This window comes from Solanum verrucosum, unplaced genomic scaffold (assembly GCF_900185275.1).
Source record: "Solanum verrucosum unplaced genomic scaffold, falcon-dt-bn FXZP01000190.1, whole genome shotgun sequence".
Lineage (NCBI taxonomy): Eukaryota > Viridiplantae > Streptophyta > Magnoliopsida > Solanales > Solanaceae > Solanum > Solanum verrucosum.
The window spans coordinates 1-14,046 of record NW_026020279.1 but is presented as its reverse complement, the minus strand read 5'-3'; the positions used below and the strand labels follow the sequence as shown (position 1 = coordinate 14,046).

Sequence of the window (14,046 nt, the reverse complement as noted above, 5' to 3'; positions counted from 1 at the left end):
ATAATGGATACATTTTTTCCTTTTGTTTTGGCAATTTTTTATTCTTTGCTGGTATGTTTCTATTTAATTTTAATCCCCGTATTACCACTGAATGATGTTACATTGAAGGATAGAGATTTGAGTAACCGAAATAATGTAGAATTTGTAATCCTTATAGAATATTAAGTAATTCTTTGGCAGCTTCACATGTATGATAATGTTGCTGGTTTATTGAGCTAATTAGAGTTGTTCTTATTGTTGTCAGCATATCTTTGGATGTTCCACATATACGATAAATGTTTCTGCTTAATCATTCTCACTGGAGTTGTTCTTGTTGCAATTAGCCTGTCATTTTTTTTTTGTTATTTAGCCTATCAAAGAAACATTATGTGGTTTTTTCCTTTTGTTAAGCAACTCTAATTCTCTGTTGTTATGTGTTTAACTTTACTTATAATCCTCACACGTCCATATTATCTCTTGAATGACTTTTTTTTGCAAGACTTGAAACTGTGGCTAGACACTTGACTGATCAAACTAGAGCACTAATAAATACTCATAGAAAAGATAATCAACATGGTTGATGATAACATCAGTGATGATGCCGATGAAAAGTCATTGGTGGTTTCTGACTAGGAAGAAGGAAGCAGGAACAAGAGGAAGTTTGTATCTAAGCTTCCTCTAGGAACTCCTACTAATTCACACGTGTCATCTCTTGCGGAGTTTCCAAGATATGAATTATTAGAGAAAGCACCGAAAGGAGGCACTCTTTTTGAGATTGACCCATTGAAGGGCGGGTGTCCTCAGTCTGATGCGGAACAAGAAATGGAAACGCCACCAGATATAGATTGGGAGGATACGATAACTACTCATCTTCTTGAGCTTTTAACCCAAAATATTTCTACAATTTTACAGAATGCAGTCAAGAGGATTGCCAAGTGTGGATACAGTGAGGAAATTACTGAAAGGGTTATCTTGAGGAGTGGCATTTATCATGGTAGTAAAGATATTGTCTCAAATGTTGTCGATGGTGCCTTGGCTTTATTGAGTAGGGAAAAGGTTTTCGATATCAGTAGGCCTGTTGTATTTGCAGAATTACTGTGCTTGGTTTATTACACATTGCTGGAGATGATATGTGTGCTGAGAGAGGTTAAGCCAGCTTTGCCAGTTGTAGAAGCAATGTGGTGGCTGTTAATATTGGATTTGAACCTCGTACATGCATGTACAATGAAAGGCTATCATCTGGTTGAGTTATGCAGCCAAGAAAGTCTAGGCGGTAACTCGTTTGGTTTGAATCATTCCCAATCAAAGATTGAGGGTTCTGAGAATACTCATTCAAACCCGAATAAACAATAGTTGTCAAAACTTTTTACCCCAAATGCTCAAACCTTAAAGTCCAACGTTTTTGTTGCTAGTGCAACCCCTCAAGAACCTGAGTCAAAAAATTCACATGTTTGTCAAGTGGTAAAAGGAAAAGAAAGTTCCACACCTTTTCCAAAAGCGGAGGCTAAATCGAAAGTAGCAGTTATAGAAGACAAATCGAGGGCCGCTCAGAAGGCCCTAAATTCCAAGGATTTGCATTGGCAAAATACATATCAGTTTGAGAAGAACCGCATAATTTGTTCAGGTAAAAACATTAAGGCAAACATGACTGCCTAGAGCAATTTGGATTTGGACAAGAAACTGAACTCGACTTCTTCTGATGCAACAAAGAAGAGTTCGCACTCTAAAGTAAAAACTCCGGTTAAATGCAATCAACCATTAGCAAAAGCAAGTTTTTTTTTATAGTCCATGCCCTTCCTCATCCATTGCACCTGCAAGTGACACCTCCAAAGTGCCACCTATGCAAGATAATATAAATGAAAAGGATCCGAATTTATTATCCATGGAGCCTAATTCTAGCAAAAAAGTCAACACAACTATTTCTTTTGCGGTGCAATATTATTATGTTGGTATCCCATATGATGAGTCTCTGGGGAAATATGTTCCTCAAAATCAAAGAGATGAAACTATATTGTTGTGAACTTCCCATTTGGAGACACTGAAGAAAGAGCTCCAAGGATGGTTTTATTAGGCAAATGAAAAGGTAATGCAGGCAACCCGGAGGCTTGGCAAGGACAAGGTTGAGCTTAAACTGATTAGGCAAGAAAAAAAAGATGCTGAAAAAGTTAACCAGGAAAATCAAATGCTGGAGGAAAACACTATGGAGAGGATTATGGAGATGGAGCAAACGTTGGTAAGTACTAATTCCATGAGTGAGACAATTAATTCTCTTCTTAACACTTTGGAGATGGATAATGTTGGAATAAAGAAGGATATGGAGATCGTAATGTTCTCTACCTTTAAGCATGCTATGAACGTGAAAAATGTTTTAGCAAAAGAGTAGGACGCAATGAAGAAGTGTCAAGCAGCAGACATGGAGAAGCACTCATTTGAAAAAGATTTATCTACTATCAAGATAAAAAAACTTCTTTATAGCAGCAGCAAGAGAAAGCCAACAAGGTCGTGGACCAGTTTAAGGTATTTTATTCTTCTAATTTAACTTCTTTGCCTAGTTGATCAAGGTAAAATGTTTTTTACAAATATAGTTAGTGTTTTAGAGCCTCCAGGTTGTTAATGACTTGTTGTTTTTTAGTTATTGCCTCCGGTAATAGTGGTTCAAGCTTTCACTTATGCAGCCATACTGATAAAGTATTTTCTATTTGATATTCCTTCTATTATAAAATAAATTTGTAAATATTTATGAATTCCCGGTCCTAATGAAGCAGGAGGAATGGGTGAAACAAAGGCTTCTACAACAAGCTGAGTCTATGAAAGCAGAAAGAGAACAACTTCGTGTTCAGGGAAAAGTGCAGCGGGATAATTTTAGAGAGAAGATAGAGAGAAACATGCAAAAAGTATAAAGAAGAAATTCTAAAGTGGGAGAGTGAAATCTCTCAGTTGAGATTCCAATCTGAAAGATAAAAAATACAGGCACTTAAACGAGGCATTCATCAAATGACAACTGGTTTAGCAGCCTATGTAGAAAGTTCTGGCTCTTTTGTTGTAAATATGGTGAGGGAGTGTGTTATGTGTATGAATGAGCAGATTTTAGTGGTTTTTCTCCCTTGTGTGCCATCAATTCCTTTCTGAAGATTGCTACGTGCTTCACCTAAATAAAGGAATGGATGAATGTCCTTCTTGTAGGACACCAATTAAGTAGCGGATTAGTGTCCACTTTCCTTATTCAGAATAGTTAGCAACTTAAGAATAGCAGCAGGAAAATGAATCTGGTCATTGTAGAAAAAATCTATGTCCTTTTCTTCAGGCCTTCCTTCCCTACTGTAACTGTAATAGTTGATAGGAAAATGCAAAAAAGGTATAGAGATATGTAGAAAGTACATGTGAAATGAGTTAGAAAGAGGGAGACATGCTTAATGGTCGTAGTAAATCCTCAAGTTTGATGTAGTTTAATACATAATGGTGTTCAATGGCTTAAACCTAATCTTCCTCAAACATTTTGTATACTTCCTCAAGCTCCCAAAGTATGATCTCAAGAGATTTTTTTTTAATTTAACCATTCGTTATTTGAAACGTAACGTCCTAACTAATTTTGTTCACCCAAGGGGTAAATGTTCATGCACTTGATTCAAACTCGAGATATTTTATTCCTATTTTCCCTTATAGCACTTGCCAAGCCAAACAAAACTATTCAAAATTAACTCCATATGCAAAAGAGTAGTTGGATCTTGATTGTCTACTTGCAAGAAGTGGAACATTTTTTATTTTATATATGGACAAAGTAGTTGGATCTCACTCAAAACCGTTTCATTTTTGTTGATTTGGAAGTAAGTGATTTTGTTTCTACATAAGTTAAAATTTTAGTGGAAGTTCTTCTTTTGTCTTGTTATATCTACTCAGTACTAGTATTCACCTGTTCACAGTGGCTTTGATATAGCTACATATATGGTATTGCATTATGTGGATGTGGTCTGGTTATTTACATTACAGGTTCATCTGAATTCAATAATTTTGATTCAGACTCTATATGTGTAAATAAAAGTGGCAGAGGAAAGATTTTTATGAAGAAAGTTCAACATCGACAATCATAAGCCTATGTGACGGCACCAAAAACCATTATTCCCTTTTAATTTATTTATTTAAAAAACTAGCCTTCTCCATTCATGAAAAGTTATGACTTTTATGAAAATTTTGTGACTTTTATGAAAAGTTGCGACTTTTATGAAAAGTTGTGACTTTTATGAAAAGTTGTGACTTTTTTTTTTAAGAATTGTGAGTTTTATGAAAAGTTGTGACTTTTTTGAAGAGTTGCAACTTTTATGAAGAGTTGCGACTTTTATGAAAAGTTGTGACTTTTATGAAAGGTTGTGACCTTTCCGAAGGTTGTAACTTTTTCAAAGAGTTGTGACCTTTCTGAGAAGGAACAATTAACATTTGTTCACACTACCCTTTGTTGTCTATAAATAGAGGGATTTCCTCTCATTTTAAAACAACAAAAATTCTGAACTTCTTCTTCTTGTGACCTTTCCGAAGGTTGTAACTTTTTCAAAGAGTTGTGACTTTTCTCCTGTTGAGTGGCTCACTACACCATTGTTTTTGTATCAATACACTCGTGAATAAAATCCTCCTATCCTAAGAGGATCTATTCCTTTAAACCTCGCGTACTAGAGGAGAATAATTTCCTTAATGGTGCATTATGCATTCAGTGGGCTCGATTTTTTCCTTTCTGTTTCATTCTATTGTTACAGATCTTGGTAATTTTTGTACAATCATTAATTTATGCTTATGTTATTAATTGTTGTTTTTGAGTGCATGGTTTAAATTTTGTTGTTTATGTTTCTGCAAAGTTATTGTTATAAGTATTTGTTAGTACAAATTAAATAACATATGTTAATTGTGTATTCATGCAAGTTTTCTCTACTCAAATTGTTGAAGGTACAGTAAAAGAACTCCTTAAAGAACTATACTGCCATATCTTGAAGACAAAATTCAAATTTGGTATGTCATTGTAAGCACATAAAGACCTTAAAAACATTATCGCACCTTGATGTGCGAACTGAACCAGGAAAAGAAGACAAAATTTAATAAACTTTTGACATAAGTTCAAGGATGTGCCGGATGACCTATAGAGGAATATGACTACACTATAGCCTCTTTTAATCTCAAAGACATAGATAACTACACAATAAATTAATCGCTCAGATTCACAATATGAAGTATGGACATATTCTTAAGTTTACTGCAAGTTGTAAATACTTTTCTTGAAGTAATAGATGTGCTTCTCCACACTGCGATTGGAATAAAAGTGTCGTTTCAAATTGAACTTCATCACTATGCTATGTTGATTTTTAAAGAACAACCACACGAACTGAATAGTTTTGTGTAATATTTTTCCCTTTCAAGTATATATAATAAGTTGAATTGTTGTTCAATATGATACATTCTCCCTTTAATTTTTCATTTTAATAATTACTTATGATACATTTAAATGGGGAACTTTAAAGGGAAAAGGCATAGATTCCCCCTAAACTTGTTTCGAAAAGTCAATTACACGCTTAAACTATCATGGTGACCTATTACACATCTTAACTACTCAAAAGTGAATTTATTACCATCATGAGACGTGTAACACCAATCTCACATTATGTGGTGTATTACACTCGCTGCCACATCAGCGCTACATCAGCGTCATGTCATAAATTATAATTTTTTATTTTCTTTTCTTTATTAATTAACTTTTCTTTTGTTAACTATGTTTTACTCTAACTAATCCCTAATTAATTATTTTAATTATCTAATAATTATATCTTTTTCATCACTAATCCCACTCATTTTCAATTCTCATTTCATCGGAAAATCATATTCGACCCCACCTTCACTATTGATTTTGTTCTTCACCACCACTATATCACCTTCAACTCTTCTTCTTCTTTGTCACCCAACACCAAAAATCACCACCACCATTATCAATATCAATTTTTTATTCTTCACCATCTTCAATTACCTCTTTTAATGTTTGTCACCCGCCACCCATCACCACCAAACCCATAAAGCTGATATTACCACCAAAACGAAAAATTGATTAACAACCAAAAATTCTTTAACAAAGTCAAATTTTTTTTTGAAAAAGATAGAAATAATCAATAATTTTTTTTCTAGATAAAATATAATTATTCACTAACAAATCTATGGGAATTAACCTAATTGCAAATCAAAAAAAAATTGTGCTTTAAGATTGTGATAAAAAATAAAGAAGTGTGATGAAAATAATGAATGAAGAAGAAGAGGACAATGGGTGGGGTTTGAAGAAGAAGAGGTGTGGGGGGTGGGGGTGGAAAAGAGTATTCTAACTTTTTTTTTAACTTTAATTTCAAACTAACGCGCCTATTTTTTATTTTTTTGCCACGTCAGTTTTAGGGGGTAAGAAAATTCGCTTTTGAATAGTATAGGTCACAATGATAGTTTAAGCGTGTAACTACTTTTCGGGACAAGTTCAAGGGGGAATTTATGCCTTTTCCCAACTTTAAAATGATATATGTAAAGCAAAAGGTAGGGCTGAACTTTCTAAGAATTAGAATATTTGTTCACTTCTTCAGCCTTTTCAAATTTATTTATCCCTTCACCAATGATTATTTATTTATTAAATAATTTAATATCTCCGGTTGATGTTCATTTGATTCCCCAAAAAATATCAAATAGTAACACTTCCTGGGAGAAAAAGGATTTTATAAAATCAAACTAAAGATTATTGATTCAAGGATAAATGATAAGATGTTATAATTATCATCTTCCTTTATAGTTTTTTAGTTTCAGTGACTGATAGGTTTTAATTATTATTTTATAAATTCCGTGATATTAAATTCCCACGTGAGGCACGGGTAATTTTACTAGTATATATTAAAAAGAGAACCCTAATTCCGCCTACATGACTCCACCACAAACCAGGATTCCTTTTTAACTTAATTATTTCCAAAACTAGTCTTCCCCTTTCAGTAAAAGTAGTGACTTTTATGAAAAGTTGTGAATATTATGAAAAGATGAGACTTTTATGAAAAATTGTGACTTTTATGAAGAGTTGCTGTTTTATTTAAAAATATAAGTAAAGGGAAAATGACTGAGTTTCTGAAAAATCGATTAAACTTATGGTTTAAGAGAAATCGAATTTCCAAAGGACAGAGTCGCCACTTGATTTTTTAGTAAAAAATCAAGAAAAAATACAAGATTTTTCAAAAGATTTAAACAGATAAAATCAATTGAAAAAGGGTTTGAGTTCAAATGTACATTCCGAGAAGGTGTTAGGCCCTCGGAATGTCCGCTAACTTGCGCACAGCAGTTGTCTCTTCATCTATAACAACACATTTTGTCATCTTTGCGGCCAATTCCACGTCTAGTGCCGCTTTTGCTGTTTGTGCGATTGCGGTGGCAAACTCCACTTTTATTCTTCTTTCTCTGGTTTCTTGGATCTCTTGTCTGAGCCGCTGCAGTTCCATCCTCAAATCCTCCTCAGTTAGCTCTATGTTGATACCCTTGCCTTTTTCCATCTTAGCGGCAATTTCACCTTTCCTGAGATGGTAGAGTAATATTTTAGGATTTGGGTGGTAGGATTTTATTTCTGGCTGAGGAACTCAAGACTCATGGAATTTTGGTCGGACATTTTGATAGTGACTTGTATTTGCTATTGTAGAGATTTTTGGAAATTTTTTGAAAAGGAGTGGGCTAAAGATGTCCTCATTCAAAGCAACGTACCACATAAACAGTTAAAGCACACAAGTAAACAGACAAATATTGCGTCCTAAACATGCATGTGACCCTTTTGTGCCAAAGGTAGGCCTAACGAATTGAAGGATGTATATGCCTTTTTAAGCCAATTCATTATCCCCAAAATATTTCATTAATAGCATTCAAAATGTATGATAAACATAAAATTGGGGAAAAGAGTTCGGAAAATAAATTACAAAACAAAGTACAAATAAAGCAATCCCACGCAGGGGATGATAACAAACTCTAAGCTCATCCTGATCCTTCACCAAGTCTGGTTCTCTTAGGATGCCGACTTCTTCCCACATAGCGTATCTGTTCGCCCATAGGTGATCTCTAGCCAACCGAGCCCCTTCTTGATGTCTGAACCTCTCGACCGACCGAATCTGCTGCTCCATGCTATCATCTAGTTCTGACATACATTGCCTGGCTCTTCGTAGCTCCTGCTTCAACTGAGTTATGACTTTGGCGTCCTCTGAATGTCGGCGTTGATGGTCCAACTCATTCTTGTCATACTTCTCTTGGAGTCGATGAAGTCGAATTTGATGTTTGGCCCCAACATCTGCAATAATATGGGGAACATTTGGACCAGGCTCGATAGTGCCGGCGAGGCTCTTCTTCAACCATTCCTTGTAATCCCTAGAACATTCAGGACGGAATCTATTTGGTACCGGTTCGCCCAATATCCTTCGAGTCTTCCATGTTCTACGTATGTCTTCAGCATAAGAGACTCGTCCATTTTCATGATCGGTTGCAAATTTCTTCATGTCCGCAATTTGGGGAATCTCCTGTTTTCCTCCCAGCTGTCTAAGGACTCGACCGGGAGCATATGGTCTAGTCCCTCTTAACCCGGCAAATATCAAGTAAGGGGTTTTTTCCGCTCGAATCACCATTCGCTTTGTTACTACCAAGCATTGGATCGACCACTGCACATTTTCATCTCTCAAACCCTGAAGTCTCGGGTACCAAAATTCTTGGCCTCCAACCCTGTTGAAATGATTACGTTGCACCCACCAATCGTGACTTTCAAGTCTGTTCGGTCTTTCCAAGGGATCTGGTTCTGTTGGCTCATGAGTTTTGATCAAGTGTCTCATCATCCACCACTGCAGTATCAGGTTGCATCCCTGAAAGAAACGTTCTCCGCTTTGACACTTGTCCAAAGCCCTATAAATGTCTGCCAAAATCATGGGCGCCAAAGTGTAATACTTAGTTGCCGACCCGTAATCCACTCCATAAAAGATGGCGTGGGCGACCATTACTACACTTGGATGGATAGTGTAGTTTGGTCCTTGGGGAAATATCATCGTCCCGAGTAGGCATATTGCAAAGGCAAGAGGACGTGTCTCCTTCCATTTTTCTTCTGAGACGAACTCTTCTTTGAATTTTTCATAGGCTCTTGCACACCCGAATCGGTAATAAAGCTTTCGAAGAGGAATGTTTGGCCCGGGCATTTTGTCCATCCAATCGGCTTTAACGAGTGACATTTTTTCTCTAATTTCGGCGAAATCCCATGTTTTTGGGAAAAGGAGATCCGTATCGGGTTTGAACCTCCTTTTGTTGCACATACTGACACTTTCGTAGCTTGCAAGGATTTCTTCAATAGTCGGCGTCATTTCCACTTCCCCGAACCGAAATACCATATTGTCGCTGTCCCAAAACTTAACCATTGTTCCAATCATGTCAGGATAGGCCACCATTTCCATTAATGACGGAAGATGACCTATGTGTCTTTGAACTATCTTCTTGTCTTCTGTGTTCATAAATTTCCACCAAACCTGTAAGTAGGGATGTGGTATGGTCACCATCCGGGTCCTCATAGGCTCATGTACTGGATTCATCCTATATGAAAAACAGACAAAGGTAAGCTACCCCCACCCCTATAGATAATTGATTTGTTTTAAAAATACATATACATCCTTCAATTAACACATAAGTATGATTGTCTTTTTATTGGCAAATGAGCCAAATAGACACAAGGTGGACTTCTAATGGGCCAAACACGCCTTGGGTGTTGGGTCGACTTAGTTCAAAATGCGCTAAAAATAGGGATTTGGTTTCGCTCTACGCTAGTTGACTAAGAGTGGTTTTTGAAAGACCGGGAACCAAAGTGGACAACTTAGGCTGGAATTCACGACAACCATTGGACGCATGACGAACCAATAAATTGCCGATCATTCCGGAAAAGGGTTGAGTATAAAAAAGTCCGGTTGCGGTTCCGCAAAACCGTCCTTCAATATACTATTCATACAAAAGAAGATGTCATGAAATGCAATGACAGTTATAGCAGTTAAAACATGTTAAGCACAAATGAACAGTTTCAACAATTGATAACAATTAATCAAATAAGTCAAATCTTATGGTTAGAACTTAATTATATCCCCAGCGGAAGTCGCCATTTCTGTTTTATTTAAAAATATAAGTAAAGGGAAAATGACTGAGTTTCTGAAAAATCGATTAAACTTATGGTTTAAGAGAAATCGAATTTCCAAAGGACAGAGTCGCCACTTGATTTTTTACTAAAAAATACAAGATTTTTCAAAAGATTTAAACAGATAAAATCAATTGAAAAAGGGTTCGAGTTCAAATGTACATTCCGAGAAGGTGTTAGGCCCTCGGAATGTCCGCTAACTTGCGGTTGACCGACGATTTGACTAAAAATGATTTTGACTAATTTTGAAATTTTAACTAAGTAAAAGAATTCATTTACTTTAACTAAAAAAAATTTAAAATTTAACTAAGTAAAGAACACACAACTTTGACTAATTTTGAAAAGTTTAATAAAGTAAAAGAACTCATTTATTTTAACTAATTATGGAATTTTAACTAAGTAAAAAAAACTTATTTATTTATTACTATTATTATTGTTTATCAAGGGGGATAACTTAAAAGAAAACTTTTAAAGGGAAAACCTCAAGTGTTGACGGGACTAATAAAAATGAAACTGACCATGGAACAATAAAATATATATAAAAAAAATAAAAAATCTAGTATTATTTATTACTATCATTATTTATTTATTTATTTTTATTTTTTTAAGAAGGGAAATAAACTAAAGAGGTTAATCCTAGAGGTAAGTAATTTCAAGCGACGAGACTAATAAGAAAAAACAAAGCTAAGTATGAAATAGTTTAATTCAGATATATGTATATATGTATATATGTATAAAAAAAAGAAATGGCCATCTTCGGAAATTTAATTAAGTTAAACCATAATTAAACAAGATGTTAGTCAACATAATAAACATATAAGTAAGAGCAAAGGGAAAACAATTCAAATTTGGGCCTGAGATTCTGATTTTAGGACTTTAGATCATTCGCGTTTTTGTATACACAAGTTGTATATCAGCGCATACAACTTGTATATCAATCCCGTTTCCTGTATCTCGGGCTGTATGCCGAATGTATATAATATATTTTAACCCCTGCAACCTGTGTCCTGCACCTCAGACCTGTATTTCAATGTTTAGACCCGTATATCAGCTGTATACGGCTGTATACAGACTGTATTTCAGTTTGTTTTTCAAATTTCCAGAACGTGAAAGTCCTATTTTTAGCCTGTGCGCCTGCTTCCCTAATTTTCCCTGACAGCTGACTCAAGGAGGAGAGGACATCGGGCCTTAACGGCCCCTTAGCAATGCAAGGATAAAGGCCTAAGTCCCAAAGGACTCGTCAATAAATCACATGCATCAGAAAACAAAAGAAATACATAAGCGTCATCCATTGATAAATTAATATAAAGAAAAGACATCAAGTAAAAATTGCCCACACATTATGATATCAAATAGCTTATGCCATAGCCAAGATAACTCTTCCAATAGAACCTAACAATGCTAATTCACTACGACAAAATAAGCATGGACGTTGGGAGCAATAGTGTACTGGACCATTAGATGGCAAAGGAAAGAAAAGAGACTAGGAATGATTAAATAAATAAAACAAATAAGAACATTTATGACTCAACTATCATATGCTGGACACTAGCATAAACCAGCATAAACAAGCAAATACATCTAGAGAGAATTAGCACTATCGAGTAGAAATACCAAACCAAGTGAAGAAATTAAAAGACATGCTATTTTCAGAACAAATGTTTTCCGACTAGACAGGGACGGGGGTTACTTGTTGAAAAGAAATAAAAGTAATATCGGCTAAATGACAATGTATAGTAGCCTAAGATTGAGCATGGTATCACGAGTTAAATATAAGCTAAATCATTGTCAACAAGATGTGATCAAGGGGAAGAACAGAGGCAAGTTCCCAGATAGCAATTACCCTCGTATTGTGTTAAATATATATATAAATATATATATATATATATAGTGGAGAAGCCAAGTTAGGAACAAAAAACCAAAGCAGACTACTACCATAACTATACTAGAAATAAATAAAAATAAAAAGTAAAAAAAAAAGGAAGAACCGAAATGTAACTACATCATTCTGGCAGGGACAAAAAAAGATTATATGACATGCTTTAACATAGATGGAAGACACTCAGTTGACTTTAAGAAGGAAAAAAAAATAAAAATGAAAAGAAATCAAATCATATCAAACTAAGACACTGATTCGGACTAGCAGCTCATTATTCCAGTCACAACAACATAGAACACTCTTGGCCTGAAACAAACGAGTAAACAATCAAGGGTAACGAGCTATACCTTTCTCGGACCAGCGAACTCGGGACGGCGAATGGTAAACAAACGAACTTCCACCACCAACAACCAAAACTTGAACGGCCGAATAATCCGATCTTTCCTATTTTGTGTTGGACCCTTTTGTAAGCTATTCTTTATACACGTGAGTTGCGGCTCCCCTTCAAAAATGAGGAGAAAGAGCTTTTTATAGAGGGAATTTAGGGTTCAAAACCTGGGGGGAAAGGGATAAAAAATCCGGATGAGACAAGGACCAAATCGAAATTCAAATTCAAAAAGAAAAAGCTTTCACCATTGAAGGGAGGCATGCTTTTTCTGAGATTTTCGCCCTATTCCGGAAGAGGAAAGGGGAATGGATGGCTGGGATCGATCTCCCGTCCTCACACTCGACGTGGCGCCCATCCGAGCGAACCGAGGACGCCATAACTTTCTATTGCAGTTGTACGATTGAAAGGGATGGGAAGAAAAGGACAAGAAAAGTGGACGTTGGAACGTCGTTTTGCTCTTCCATATTCATACCGCTTCGATTGAAGTTGTTGTCGTCTTTTTGCTGATGACCATGTGAGCATCTGGGTTTAATGAGGCCCGGGGTCATTTAGGAGTTGGGCTGAAAGAGGTAAAAGGCCCAACATAATCAATTAAAATTGATTGAGTGAATTGGCTAGATGGCTAAGATAAGTAATAGAGAATTAATCAACAATTTAGTCAAATTGAGTTAATTAGTAAATTCGGCTAGTAATTAAATAAGACGAATTAATATAATTAACTAACAAGCTTCTTAATCTCAACGAAATAAAATAATGAACTCAATTAAACTTAAATGACTCAAAATTAAAACCGTAACTTAAACTAAACTAATTTAATAAAATACTTACTAGAATTAAAGTCTTTTTGAGATGATTTTCGAATAATCATAAAATATATTAATTATATACCTAATTATGAAATATATATATATATATACATACATATTGTAAATATACAAAATTTAAGCAACCACCATTCGAGATATACATAGAGAAATAGGTCAATTATTGATTCTTGCCAACCATATTCTGTATGAACGTGACAAAGAGGAGTAATATAAACAAAACAAAGAAAAAAAGAATTAACTAAAAACAAAATAGATTCAAATCAAATTTCAAGGTATAGATACAAGAATGGAGTTACTCGTAAAAAAAATATATATTAAAGAGCTCACTCATCCCTTGTTGATTATGCAAGATATCTAAAAAATTATAAAGTCTTGGTCATTTTATTTCCCTAAATTTTGTAAAAGATTTACGAATATTTTATTTGAATACCGCTATTTAAACTAGCTTCAATGTAATATGCATGACGTAATATACTTACACATAGTTGAAGTTCAAATATATGCGTTCAAAGTTTACGTAAAAATGGTTGAAATATGTACATATATATTTGAATATTACAACATGGTAAACCATTAACTAGTTGATGTCCCAATTTTATTTTATTTTTGATTTTGAAAGAATATTATAAAAAACTTCAATAATGGGCTTAGCAAATTAACTCTTACTTCCTCCCATGTGAGTTATGATAACATATAAAAATTGCTGTCATATTATATTTTGAATTTTAGGAAGCTCGATGATTAATTCTTATCGGGGAGGGTCAAAATTGAGTGTCAACAAGCAATTCAG

General features: G+C 34.9%; 1 pseudogene; it reads left to right on the top strand.

Moving 5' to 3' along the window:
• Positions 1-552: 552 nt before the first annotated feature.
• Positions 553-3,211, top strand: LOC125834214 (putative E3 ubiquitin-protein ligase RF298; annotated as a pseudogene).
• Positions 3,212-14,046: the final 10,835 nt, after the last annotated feature.